Source organism: Trichosurus vulpecula, chromosome 7 (assembly GCF_011100635.1).
Source record: "Trichosurus vulpecula isolate mTriVul1 chromosome 7, mTriVul1.pri, whole genome shotgun sequence".
NCBI classification, from domain to species: domain Eukaryota; kingdom Metazoa; phylum Chordata; class Mammalia; order Diprotodontia; family Phalangeridae; genus Trichosurus; species Trichosurus vulpecula.
The window spans coordinates 21128441-21143244 of NC_050579.1; the positions used below are offsets into that span (position 1 = coordinate 21128441).

At 42.0% G+C, this 14804-nt stretch overlaps 1 long non-coding RNA gene across 1 annotated transcript in view; it reads right to left on the minus strand.

Annotated features, from left to right (window-relative positions):
* Positions 1-2152: 2152 nt before the first annotated feature.
* Positions 2153-14804, minus strand: part of LOC118857264 — a 59130-nt gene continuing 46478 nt past the window's right edge. The window contains exon 3 of the long non-coding RNA XR_005010911.1: positions 2153-2181. This is a non-coding gene — a long non-coding RNA (uncharacterized LOC118857264). The remainder of the gene's footprint in view (positions 2182-14804) is intronic.

Sequence of the window (14804 nt, forward strand, 5' to 3'; positions counted from 1 at the left end):
ACTTGCCCACAGTCACAGAGCCCACCGGCTGTGGGATTAGAGCCTAAGTCTTATGGGACTCCAATTTCTCTCCACTGGATCTTATTACAGGGCTGTGTGTGATCTTGAGAACATCTCTTCCCCACCTGAACTCACTTTCTTCATCTGGTTGGACGAGTTGACTTGCAAAGGCATTTCCATCTCGAGTAGAATGTGGGGAAGGATCTAGGAGAGGATATGGAGAAGTGGGGGTAGCAGCAGTGTGAGGAAAGGGAGGGAGGGAGAAGGGAAGAGGGGCAGCTGTAGCAGAGGGAGGAGCTGTCATCTGGCCAGCCCTTTAACAAACTGATATGATTGCCCTGATTGACCCCAAGGGCAGACCTAGGAGCAGTGGAAGATGGGAACAGACCAATTTAAGTTTAACTGCTGGATAGAAAGGGTCTCTCTCTTCACTAGTGGTTTTCTCGTCACTGGAAGTCTTCAGGTACAGACTGGATGACCAGCAAACAGGATAGAACCCTTCCTCACCCACCTTTGAAAACGAAGGTCAAGATTTCCCCTGAGTCATTTCCATGGAGTTACTGAGGATTCAGGGAAAATCCTGACCTTTATTTTCAAAGGTCCTTCCCCTCTGCTCCCTCACTTAACTTTCCCTTAGGGAAGCTTGGCTCTAGACCGGGGGTGGAGACTCTGCTGCCCCTAGGCCTCAGCTGTGGCCTTTTGACTGAGTCTAAGTTTTACCAGGCAAATCCTTGAGGACCTAGAGGGCCACATGTGGCCTCGAGGCTGTATGTTCCCTACCCCTGCCACCATGTATGTTGGCATGGATGAGGGAAGGTTCAAGTCATGTTTGCTGATTCCTAGCCTAAACCTTCGCACTGGCCTAGTATTCATTTGTCCTGAGCCTGGTCAGAATCATTTCCCTTCAATCATAATAAAAGAACAAATGAGGGGAGAGAAGGAAGAATGGGAGGTGATGTGACAGCTGTCCTATGCTTCACCCAAGGGCCATGGAGCTTTGTGGTCATTTAACTAATCAAGTGACCTTGGTCTAGTCATTTCCCCCCACCCCCACCCAGGAGTGGGGGGCAGGGGGATTGAACCTGATGGCTGCTGAGTCTCCACCTTTAGCTCTCTGATCAAATGGTCTCGTGCAGGTGTGACCCATATGACCACGGCAAGGGGAAGTGGGTCTGGCTCTGAGGTTGGGGGTTTCAAAAACAAAGTTAGTGATTTCTTCCTGCTCCTTGGTGGCAGACATTTCTAAGTATGATCCCCTAAGAGCCTCCTGCTCTTGCCAGGGTAAAAGTCAAATGACTATGGAGGATTGATTTTGTGTGTCTGTTAGCAAAACAGTAGCCATTTGAAAAACATGGCCAGGGCTCTTATCCAAAAATCTCTCCTCTGCATACCTGTCACAGTGCTTGAAATCACACCATTAGAGCTTAAATTCATAGAATCACAGATCTAGAATTGGAAGGGCCTTTAGTGACCATCTGCCTCTTTTCCTAAGGTTGAGTGACTTACTCAACGCACTGAGGTCCTTTGACTCAATAGTCCAGAGGGCCAGGGGCTTCTCACTGTGTGCCTCAAGTGTTTTTCTTTCTGCATATGTCCCCTATGGAAATGGAAATGATTAGGGAGGTAAGCTTTAATGGGGGCCATGACAGTATCGGAGGACAAGGCCATACGAATATAAGACCCAAGCTAGGTACATGATTGGGGCGGGGTAAGAGGGTGGCAATAAGGGGGCAAAGGTTATATATATATATTTGAAATTACCTATTGATGGAGATTTTGTCTTTCCTAATAGAATGTAAGTTCTTTGAGGATGAAGATGATTTTATTTTCAACTTTGTATCTCCAGCCCTTAGAACAAGGCCTGGCACACAGTTGTGGGGGGACTGCTGTTCACCCTCATTTCTGATTCTTAATAAATGCTTTTTTAATGGATTAATGATATATCTGATTATAATTGCTGCATGAGCATGCCAATGGTGGCCCTCTCCATTCCTGGAGCTGCATCAGGAAAGGGGTCTGCTGCTTCTCTTGTTTCTCCCCTCCCCCTATCTAGCACAGAGCTGAAAGCTGGGCAGAGAAGGAGCATCCAGAGCTTGGTAAGACGTTATTAGTGAAGGGGCAGCAACACACTTCTCTCACATGTCCTGAAGTCCTTGTGTCTTGAAGCACATAGCTCTGTGTCTGGGGAGAGAAAACCACAGTCATGCAGAACACCTTCTCCCTCCCCACCCAGGGCCTGGAGCCCTCATGTACCCGCTGTGGGTCCCCACCCAGGCTGGCCCCTCTTAGGAAGTGCCCCTGGCTGCAAAATCCTCCTTCCTGCCCTCCCCTGTCAAAATGTGTATCCCCCCCAGCCTCCTTCCCCTGGCTCCAGAGGATCTGACCCAAAAGGTGGTTAATATATTTGCCCTTACAAGGGAAGGGTTCCTACATTGGTCATTATTAATTGACACTGTTACTAACTTGGACCTTGGTTTAGAACTCCCAGTGAGAGGCTGTGTAATTTACAGCTGCCCAGAGGTACTGAAAGGGTTAAGGGCCTTGCCAAGGGTCACAGAACCAGTATATATCACAGGCAGGACTTGAATTCAGGTCTTCCTGGCTCCAGAGAAAGCTTTATATCCATTATACCCCCTATAATAATATACTACTACCTGTGATAACAACAAATCATTATTATTAAATGTTATTGATTTTATTTCTGTATCACCTTCATTTCTGAATCTATCTTTCCTCCCTCCCCTACCCAAGGAGCCTTCCCTTGTAATATGATTTTTAAAAAATTAATCATAATATCAATGCCTACTCATATGCCAGGCAGCTAAGTGGTGTAGTGGACAGAGTGCTGGGCCTGGAGTCAGGAAGACTCATCTTCCTGAGGTCAGATTCAGCCTCAGATACTTCCTAGCTATGTGACCCTGGGCAAGTCACTTTACTGTGTTTGCCTCAGCTTCCTCATTTGTAAAATGAGCTAGAGAAGGAAATGGCAAACAGGGTCACAAAAAGTCAGATAAAACGGAAACACCTGAACAACTCACATGCTACCAAATGGAGATGGAGGAAATTATGCAATAATCCTGACCGGGTTCTCTATGTTAGCTAAACTCAACTGGGTCCTCACTGCAACCAGGCAATCTGCCTATACTTCTCTAATTAATTTCCTATCCCATTCACCGCAGTGACTGTTCCAAACCATCTCTCCTCACCTCTCTCAAATCTCTTCCTCCTCCCTTCACACTTTCAATTGGAGGGTGTTGCCTCTTAACTTACTAAGAAAATAGTCAATCAATCATGTGCTATATTTTCCCTCTTCTTTCTTTATAACTAAAAACCATTTGACATTGTAAGGTAAAGGAAAGGGAAGGGACCAAGCATTTAGCACTTTATAAATATTAATCCCTTCTCTTTTCCTCCAGTCTCTGATGTTCTTGTATTCCCAGGGCTTCATACATTGATTGATGAGGAGGTGGTCCTTCTCCTGTGTTAATCCAACCCTTCTCCATGTACCCTTGATCCCATTCCCTACCATCTTCTACAGAGGATTGTCCTCACAGTTATCTCTCTAGCCTCTCCCTCTACTAATTCTTTCCCTGCTGCCCATCAATACATCCTCAATGGACCCCACTATCCCTTCGAATTGTCACCTATGTGGCCCTTCTCCTTCTCAGCCAAACTTCTAGATAAAGCTATTTCCACTCACTGCCTTCACTTCCTTTCTTCTTACTTCCCAACTCTTTACCATCTGGTTTCTGACTTTACTCAGTGGAAACTGCAGAGTGACCAAAGATCTCAAAATTGCCAAATCTAGTGACCTTTTTTCTATTCTCATCCTGACCCTAACGTCTCTGCTGTACTTGGCACTGTTAACTATAATATCCTCCAGGAGACTCTCTCCTCTCCTAGTTTTGGTGAAAGTGCCTTCTCTCAGCTCCTCTCCTACCCACCCGGCTGCTCATTCTCAGTCTTCTTTGCTGGATCATCTTCTATCTTACACTCCCTAACTGTGGGTGTTCTTCAAGGTTCTATTCTGGGACCTATTTTCTTCTCTGTACTCACTCTCTCTCTCTCTCTCTCTCTCTGTAACCTCATCAGCTTTCATGGATGGAATACTATCTCTATGCTGATGACTCCTAGATCTTTCTATACAGCCCCACACTCTTCCGTGAGCTCCATCCCCATGGAGCTGCCTGGTAGACTTTTAGAACTAAGCATTCTAAAAACATTTCAAACTTACATGTCCAAAAGAGATCTCATTACCTCCCCTTCCACTTCCACAGACCCCTCTTCTGAACTTTCCTATTTCTATTGAAGGCACTGCCATCATTCAGTCAGCCCACTGACATCCTTGACCTCTCCTTTCCCTCACCCCACATATCTAATCAGTTGCCAAATCTGGTCATTTCTACCTCCACAACACCTCTTGCATTAGGGCACTTCTCACTAGCTACAGGGCCAGTCACCAACTTGCTCGGGCCCTCATCATCTCCTGCCTAATCCATTGCAAATGTCCTGTCCCTTCTCCTTCTGAGCAATTCTCCACACAGCTGCCAAAGGGATTTTCCTCAATCTGACCACATCAGTGTCCTACTGGAGAAATTCTGACTCCCTACTGCCTTTAGGATCAAATATAACCCACCCTTCCCAAGCTGGCTCCAACCTATTTTTTTTTAACTTATCCACTATCCACCTTCACACACTCTACAATCCAGCTAAAGTCCACATGCATTTATGAAAGTGAGTCCTCTGTGCTAGACGCTGTGCTAAGCACTGGAAATACAAAGATGAAAAAGGAACCCGTCCTTGACCTCAAAAATCTTGCAATCTCAGGGTGGGGCAGTTTGAGGAGGTGGGGGAGAGATCAGCTAAGTGAATACAAATTAATTTGGAGGATTAGTAAAGGCTTCTTAAAGAAGGTAACATTTGAGCTTAATCTTCAAGAGAAATGGACATTCCAAGATGCAGAGGGGAAAAAAGAGATCATCGGGAGCACGGGAGAAACCTCGGATCATGGATTTCTAGAGCTGTTTAAACGCCTACTTTTAGAGAAGAGAGAAGTGAAGGCCAAGAGTTGAAGTGACTTCTCTACTGAAAGCATCAGGGGTAGGATTTGAACTGAGGCTTTCACTACTGTCTCTAGGACAAGGTTTCTTTCCACAGTCCCACAGTATCTCCATGTTATTTTACCTCCCTATGCACACCCTTAAAGAACCACAGAATGAAGATTATCTAGATATTATCTAGTCTAGAGTAGCCCAGGTGGGGGGGGGGGCACAGAATCCTGGAGGGCTACTTAGTCATTCCAAGGAGGTCCATGGCTAGTATTGTATTTTCTCATTCTTCAAATACTACCAGAACTACTACTACACTGGGGTTCACAAACATGTTTTATGTAAAAGAGAAATCCTCACTCCTCAGTAAATTCAAAATATGAAAGATTATATCATTAAAAAAAAGAGAGAGGCAGATTTTCTACCCTTTGCAGCCATGAGTAGCAGATATATTCTTAACTACCCAAGGGAAAGAGGCGTGGACAAAAGATAAAAACAGATCATTTTGATTCCACGAAATTGAATAGCTTTTGCACAAAACAAATGAATACAGCTATGATAAGAAAGCTGTTGACTGGGTAGAAAAATGTGTATATCAAATACCTGTCTAATGAGAGTCTGATTACAAGGTATACAGACCAATAGAAATAAATAAATAAACCCAAAAGAAGTTCCCCTATAGATAAATGGTCAAAGGATATGAATGAACAACTGTCAAAAGAAGAACTGACATCTCTAAACAACTATATGAAAGAAGGCTCTGACTCACTGATAATAAGAGAATTGCAAAGGAAAGAATCTAGAGGATGACAAAATGACCAAAGACAAGAATAGTCACTATTGGAGGAGCTGTGGAAAGCTAGATACACTCATGCATTGCTACTTTTTTTCTTAATAGAAAATGAAGTTTTGTTATAAAATTTATCAAAAGTTATTTGTGTTTACAAATTTTAAAAGCACTATTCAGAACATCTTTATTGATGTATGTAAATTTCCCAAAGATATGGGGCCAAGGAGGGGCTCACTTAACCTCTTGTTTATCATAAAAGCAAAAACTGTTCAAAGCAAGGAAAAGGGCTTAAAAACAGGGCAGAACAAATGTGCCCTCAGGTACATGAATAATACATTGGGCCACCCTTTGTACAAGGGCCTCATCAGGAGGAGAGGTGGGCATGAATCAAAACATAGTCTGACCTTCCTTTTTGTATGCTAAGAAATTTCTAAGGAAATAAAGATTCAAGCTTCTGAGCATATTGATTTATTACACAATCCATTGCTAATTGCATAAAATCAGGACCGGGTCTCCTCAGCTTGGCACTGGCCTCTGAATACAGGGGGAAACAGGTTTTTATGCATTAGAAGAAAACAATTAAGAGGATAATAAATGAGGAAACGATATTAGGTAATCTGATTTCTAATTGGAGGAAAGATTAGAGACTTTCCAAGTTGGAAGGGGATGAAATTCCCTGAAATCAGAGAAAGAGGTGGCCCACTCCCTCTTGGAAATGGTGAACTGATTGGCCAATTTTCAGATAAGACACATGGGTTGCTCAAGATGCATGATTGTGAGAAAACTCCTTGCACCAGTCTTCAGACCTGACTGGGTTTCTGGGCAGCATAACTTAGGTATTTATTTAAGGGTCTCTAAGCATCAGGGAGAGGTGGTCCAGCCCAGTCCCTCAGTGCTAGGTTCAAACAATGCAACAAAGCTTTCTCACAAGACAGAGACTGGACCAGATCCATAATTGAATAGAAAGGGAACTGAGCTAGATCCAGAACTGAGTCACAAGAAGTCAGTGTAGTTCACTCAATTCCCACAGTCATAGAGTGGAAACACATTCAGAATACCATGTTACTTTTTCTTTCATTTTAAGGACAATCCTGTTTTTATGAACTCAGTGTTTCAGTGATAGAATAAGTAATACATTTGTCCATCATTTGGAGCAAAAGCCTCATCAGGAGAAAAGCTGAGATGGGCATGAATGTAAAACTTAATCTGACCTTCCTTTTCATATGCTAAATGATTTATAAGTCATAGACTGGAAACACGTGCAGAATACCACATCACTTTTCTTTCATTTGAAGGAGAATCCTGTTTTTACAAACTCACTGATTCAGTGGTGATATGTTTCATCAGTTTGTTAAGAGTTGTCTTAGTACCGCTATGCTCAACTTGTCTTCTGTGAAAGGATGCTTAGAAGGCTTTTCATCACATGCATGTAATGAAGATCCTCACAACTTCATCTTCCCATAGACTTTTCTTTTTCTTTCAAATCTCTGTGGGCAAAACTGACCTTACAGCTTCATATGTAATAATAATAGCTAGCATTTAGATAGTGCCTACTATGCACCAGGTACCATGTTAAGCACTTTGCAGTATTATTTCATTTGATTGTCACAACAATGGTGGCAGGCAGGTGCTATTATCATCATCCCTACTTTACAGTTGAGGAAACTGAGCCAAATAGAGGGTAAATGACTTTCCCAGCTTACACAGCCAGTGAGTGTCAGAAGCTGGATTTGAACTCAGATCTTTTTGACTCTAGGGCTAGCACCCTTATCTGCTATGCCATCTAGCTGCCTTAGCAGATACAGTCTTCTATGAGACTGCTTTCTCCACACTCTGTGCCAGCTGACAAAGCTCTAGGGAATACTTTCTAAATCATTTGTACTTAGGCTTCTGCACTTGATACAATCACCAAAAATCTTGTAAGAATAGGGCTATTTTGAGGGGTGAGGGAATTAAACTTTTACATGCACCCCAATTTAAACTCTAAGGATAATTTCTCATACTATGAGAAATCATCACATATTAGGTAAAACTTACTTGTCTTCCTTGAAATAAAAACTTTCAATTGAAATGGAATTTTTTTTAAAAAATCGATCACTAAAATGGGTACTACCATGTAAGGTAGGGAGATATATACCCCAAGGAAGTTGCTGGCAAAAAGAGAGCCTCTGTATAAACCAAAATATTTATAGCAGTTCTTTCTTTATGAGAGCAAAGTGGATATATTGACTTGGAATGCTAAACAAACTCTGGGGCATGAACACAAAGGAATATTACTGTGCCAAAGGAAATTTGAGACATGAGGAAGGTAGGGAAGAATGGACATCCATAAACTAATTCAAGGGAAGTAAGTAGAACAAGGAAAACGATATATACAATGACTACCGCAACGTACATGGAAAGGACAACTGTCAAACCATCAAAACCGAAAGTTGTGAAATTCTCAAGAAAAAGCTTGGCCACAAAGAAGAGATGGGAGAAAGCACACTTCCTCCCCTCCCCCAGCCCTTCCTTCACAGAGGTCAGGCTCCAAAAGGTGTGGAATATTGCTTAGGTCAGATCATTTTCATATTTCGATTAGTTTTGATGTTTTTTCTCTCTCTTCTTCCTCTTTTAAAAAAGTTCTTTGTTATAAAGTATTACTCTCTGGGGGAAAGGGATACAGGTGGAAATTTAGGAGACATAAAAATAAAAAGTACCAGTAAAACTCTATTTTTTAAAAAATTAGCAAATAGAGAGGGGGTATTATACTTTAAAAGGTTAAGAATCACTGATCTAGTTGAAACACCCATCCACCCCCCCTTCACTAAGATGGAAAAACTGAAACCCAGAGCAGGGAATTGACTTGCTATTATTATTCTCATTTTACAGATAAACTGAGGCTGTGAGAGGTTAAGTGACTTGTCCAGGGTCACACAGCTACTAAGTATCTGAAGCAGGATTTAAAGTCAGATCTTTTTAGGGTAGTTAGGTAATGCAGTGTATAGAATGCTGGGCCTAGAGTCAGGAAGACTCATCTTCCTGAGTTCCAATCTAGCCTCAGACACTTACTAGCTGTGTGACCCTGGGCAAGTCACTTAACTCTGCTTCTGTTTCCTCATCTGTAAAATGAGCTGGAGAAGGAAATGGCAAACAACTCCAGTATCTCTGCCGAGAAAACCCCAAATGGGGATGGTGAAGAGTTGGACACCACTGAAATGACTGAACTCTCTGACTCCAAATCCAGCAGCACTCTGTGGTCCCTTAACCCTTCTCTGGGTTTCAATTTCTTGAATCATAAAATAATGGGGTTGAACTCAGTGGCTTCTTCTAGCGCTAAAACGATGATGCTAGTGTTAAATCTGAAAGTTTGGATGAAGGAAACAACAGGCTAGGTGATAGAATAATTCATATTACTTATACATTTATTTATTCATTCCCTTTAAACTTAGCAGACACATTCATGCATGGGGGCCGGACTAAGTCTGACTCCCCGAACAAAGAAATGAGTAAACTTAGATACACTTTTTTGGTCCCAACACAGCAGCCTGCATTACATCACTTTTATGACCCCCATGTGTGTTGATTATGACACAAGACAAGGATTTTCCTTAATGGAATAGATTGTAAATACAATAAGTCAGATAGTTGACAAATGTCAATTGAAATTACGACCAGGATCCCTGTGTTTAATTTGCCATTAACATTCCATAACATAGCATATGCCCATAAAATATTAAGATAAAGAAAAGTCACATAATTCAAGATAGTGTCTGGGGTCAAGGTTCTCACCCTTAATGGTGTTAAACCTGAAAATTTGGTTGAAGGAAACAAACAAGCTAGGTAATAGGAAGATCCATGTTGTTTATTATTTTCCCTTAAAGCATAGCTAAGCTAGCTTACTTGTACATACAAGGAGTCAGAGCATAGGCTCCGGCTGTCTGAACAAAGGAATGAGAAAACTTATATACGTTATTTTAGCAGACTTAGCAAGCCTGTATTACCTCATGTTTATGGCCCCCAAGTATGTTTAACCATGATACAAGAAGAGGATTTTCCTTGATGGAAAGAATGTTGAAAAAGGTCAGTTAATATTAAGCGAAGTAGTCTCTCTTGAGGTTAGGGTCTCATCCCTTAATGGCTAACAGGTAAGAATGTCTTGTTGACAGAGGTAAGGGTATTTGCTGAGCAAACTTTCAGAGAGAACAAAGAAGCCCAGGTCCTGGATCTTCATCCAGTTACTCATTAATTCAGGCTCTGCGTCTAGTTGAAATTAAAAATGATATAAAATAGTATAATGTTTTCCACAATGGCCATGGACAGAGAAAGGAATGCTCTGAGTGTGTTGACATAAGAAGAGGCATCTCTGAGCTTACTCAGAGAATACAGAGACTGTTAGGATCAGGCTTTTCTTCTGGTTAATTAGTTCAGGCTCTGAGTCTTATTGAAATTACAAAAATGATATAAAATGGTACTAAATGTTCCACACTAGGAAGGGTGAAATTGAGTTAGTTGAATTTGGAGGCTGCCTCAGTTTCCTCATCACTAAAAGATGGGATTGGATTGAATGGCTTCTAACATCCCTTTGAGTGTTAAGTCTATGACTTCAGGGGTAGGGGGAGGAGAGACAAGGAGCCATTTTTTCCCCAAGGCAACTTGGTACATTTGGGGCCACTGTAATTGTCAACAAGTGTTTCCTTTACAATGAACTTAGGTCTGCTCTGGGACACCGAGCCATCAATCAACAAGCATTTATTAAGTGCCTACCATTTGCCTCACAAAGCAGACAGGTCAAATTCCTCCACCATGAGCCTTTCAAGTACTTGAAGCTAACTATCATGCCCACCCCACCCCCAACATCTTCCTTCTCCAGGCAGAGCATTCTTATTTTCTTTAGCCAATCCTTGGATGGCCCAGTATCCCATTCTCTTACCATCCTGGGCACCTTCCTTTGGACTCCAGCTAATCAAAGTCAATCCAAAAATTGTGGTGCCTAGAACTGAACACTAAACTCCAAGTGGGTTCTAAACAATGTTCCCCCTTCCCCCACTTCACCATTTTGTCCTAGGCTGACCTTGGGGCATAGCTACTAATACCCCAAACAAAGTCCATAATTAGGGACACATAGCAGTGAAGAAAGAAATCAAGGAACACTTACCTCCAGGTGGCAAAGTACTCCTAGTTTCCACTTGAATCTAATGTTCTGATTTGGAGGACCTTTCATCTGATATTGCATTGATAGGTAGGGTGAAAAGGGGTGTGGGTGTGGGAATGAAGAAGAAGGGGACAGAAGGAGTGATAGTATTTTACAAGCTCTGATATCCTGAGGGGAGGAAGAACTTGGAATATGTGGGGGGCAGGGTAAAGGTTTCAATTACTGTATATTTTTTCCTGATCCCCTGGTTCTAGACAAGCTCACTAATGTCATTGGCGTAATACCAACCTCATAATAAAACCCAAAAATATCGGGTTCAGGGGCAAGGTTCAAAGGGAGGACTCAAAGAACCCACTACCTGGTCATAATTCCATTTCTGAGATCCTAATCCAGACACTAACTTCCATGTCTTTCATATACTCCTCATTAAAAAAAAAAAAACCAATCATCTAAATATGAGATTAGCAGTGTTATAAAAATGCTCACATTGTCAAGGAATACACAATACTCATTGGGAAGCCAGGAACGTTTTAATTATATTTTACATTTATTCAGTCTGAATAAATGGGTACATCCCCTGAACAGAGTACAGGAGAGTACAAGGACTCAGATGGACAGCAGTCCTTTTATTGACCCCCCACCTCTAATCTCCCACCAGGCTCTTCATTGGCCAGATACAACCCCCTGACTGCCTACCTCTTGCCCTCCTCAAATAGCTCATTTATGCATGCATACTGTGGTACTTGAGAAAATCAGCTATTGCTGATAAGACCCCTGCCCCACAGCCCCTGATAAAACCCCAGTTTGCATAAGAAAGATGGACTTAGATCTTGCCATTTGGTGTTCAGCAAATGTCCCTGGGGCCCTGTGACTGCTCCAAGGAATGTCAACTAATTAACCAGAAGAAAAGCCTGACCCTAACAGTCTCTTTGTTCCCTGAGTAGGCACAGAGATGTCTCTATCTTATGTCAACAAACCCAGATGGAGCATCCCTTGGTCTGTCCATGGCCATTAAGGGTGAAAATCTCAGCCCCAGACATTATCTTGAATTATGTGACTTTTCCTTATCCTGATATTTTATGGGCATGTACCATGTTGTGGAATGTTAATGGCAAATTGGACACAGAGATCCTGGGTTGTAATTTCAGTTGACACTTTGTCAGCTATCTGATTTGTTGTCTTTACAATCTATTCCATTAAGAAAGTTCCTCTTCTTGTATCATGGTCACAAAAGTGAGGTAAAGCAGGCTTGCCGGGTCTGCTAAAATAACATATATAAGTTTCAAGAGATAATTAACCACTGCACCTTGATTTCTGTATAAATATGATCCCTTCAGCCTTATTCATGGCCGTTCTGATTTGGGCTGCTTATGCCCTGGGACGGATACCGGCTAATAAATTCTCCATTTAAAACTTATACTCTGTGGCGTATCTTGCTAGCTGTAGGTACAACAATACAAGTCTCTAACCTTTCACCTGACCAGAAGCCTGGTCTCTGCAAGATCACAGCTAATCAGTCACCTGACTTACATTCTGCTAAAGCTGGGGGCAGGGTGAGGTGGGGAAGAGGGATATTTTCAACTTTGTAGAAACAAAACTGCTCCCACCATTTCTCACAGCTGTAATCCACCATGATGGGGCAGGAATCAGAGGCAGGACCTAATTACTTGGTTATAAAGTGGAATGCTCTTTGTTCTCCTACCTAACTACTGAACTTGGCTGAGACAAAATTTTGGAAAGATACAGAGTTTTGTTGAACATTCAAGTCTGAATATGGGATAAGATCATCCTTGCTTAGGTCAATGAAATTCGTATACTTACCTGGCTTTACATAGCCCCTGATCTCCAAAACCAGATTGCTAGTGTGTGGGGTAAAAGACCCTCACCAATTAAAAACTTATTTTCTAATAAGGAGCCATCTCAAGGTAAGAACAAAAAAAAAATTTTTATTCAGTTCCTTTGAGAATAGGGCATCCTCTGCCAGAACAGAATTAGCAAGGGAGGCAAAGGCACAAGGAACAAAGCACCAATAATTATACCTAATGCAAGAGAATTCCCGCCAGCCTCTCATCCTTCTCACCATTGGCTGGGAGGTAGGCTTACAATCTGAACACGAAAAACTAGACAAAGAACCGGGAAATCAAGGCACAGAAATTCCAATTCCCATTCCCTTAGTTAATGGTTACAACTGAGGTGACATCTATAAATCTAAAGAAGGAGAATAAGATAAGGGGAGGGGGAGACCCTCTCCATTCTCTTACAGTACTTTTACAGTAAAGGAAAGCAGGTCACAGTGACCCTATTCTTACTTAGTAAATCTTTAAGCCCGAACCAGAAAAAAGAACAAAAAGTTTCAGGAGGAAAAAATGAAACTTTCCCAGAGGCTGAGTAATCAGACTCTCACAGCCTCTGAATTTTTCCACTTCCCTATTTCCCTATTTCTTGATTTTTAAACATTTCTAAGTATAGATATGAATAGATATCGATCTATATTTATACATATATATTCCCTGCGGAGTCTTCACATTTTATTTTCTCACTACCTCACACATTAGGTTCCTGAGACTACTGACAATGCCACCTCAGAGACAAATGGAAAGGTGTTCTCAGGAACCCAGATGTCACTATCCTTGTGACTTCATCACTGGTGCTCATATCTTATGGTGTTTGATATGCCCTAAGACCGCCAAACACCTTTCAACACAATTGATTGCACAAAACTCTCTCTAGGAATACACATGCAACATTGAGTAAGTCAAGGAAAGCTACTCTATCTACCAGACTCCCCAGACTTGAACTGCTTTGCCACATGGGTACTTCCATTAACTCTCCTCCTGTAAACACATTCATTGTTTGCAGACTAGGGGCCACTTTCAAAATATCAGCTCAGAAGCTAAACTCAGCTCTGCTTTTATGAGCTATCAGCAGACAGCAACAGGGTGAGAAGTGGCTGGTGCCATCCTCAGGGCAATACTATTATTATTGGCAATAGCTACCTCTTTCTTAACCCACAGATTAATTACTCTGCCATTCTAATTGTGGTAATATTTAGGAGGATTGTCAAATGAAAGGTCTTCATGAGGCCAACCTAGGAGTCACAGAATTAGGTCTGCCCATTAGAGCTCACATTTACGCATGTAGCACCTATGGGAACCCATTCACCCACCCCAGCTCATAGACTCGGTCCCCAGTGATGGCTACTCTGTGGGTCTAGATCTACTAGAATATAGAATTTGGAGACACAAAGACCTGAGTTTGAAAACTGCCTCAGACACTTACTATGGGGCTACCATTATTACTATAATTAAACCCAGAACTCACAAGCCTCACACTGATGCATTGCCTCTAATAGTCAACCAAAAGACATGATTAATTCAAGGCAAATACATTTAATGAAATGGAATAAGAAGAGAAAGTAGCAATAAAGCATTTCCCCCATAAACTTAAGGTACACACTACCACCCACATCATCAGTGGGAAAAGTAGTCCCATGTAGGGAATGCACATAGAAAGGTAACATATAGAAGGAATGGTCAGCCAGGGCCAGTATTGCCAATCGTGCTCTTTTTCCTCCTCTTTTATATATGATGCTGCTCTGGGGCCATTCACTGGAGTCAGAACCATGGCCAGAGACTACCAGTCACAGACCCTCTGGGCACAGTGTGATGGAGCAGCTCTTGCTTCTAGCTTCACTTAAGTTCTTGCTCATCACTTCTTTATGAGCATGATTGGGTTCTGCTGGGCTCTTTAGGTCAAAAGCCAGAAGGTTGTTGTTGGTTGGGTTTTTAAAATAGCTCTTTTAGGAGAGCAATCATCTCAACTAAAAGCCTTT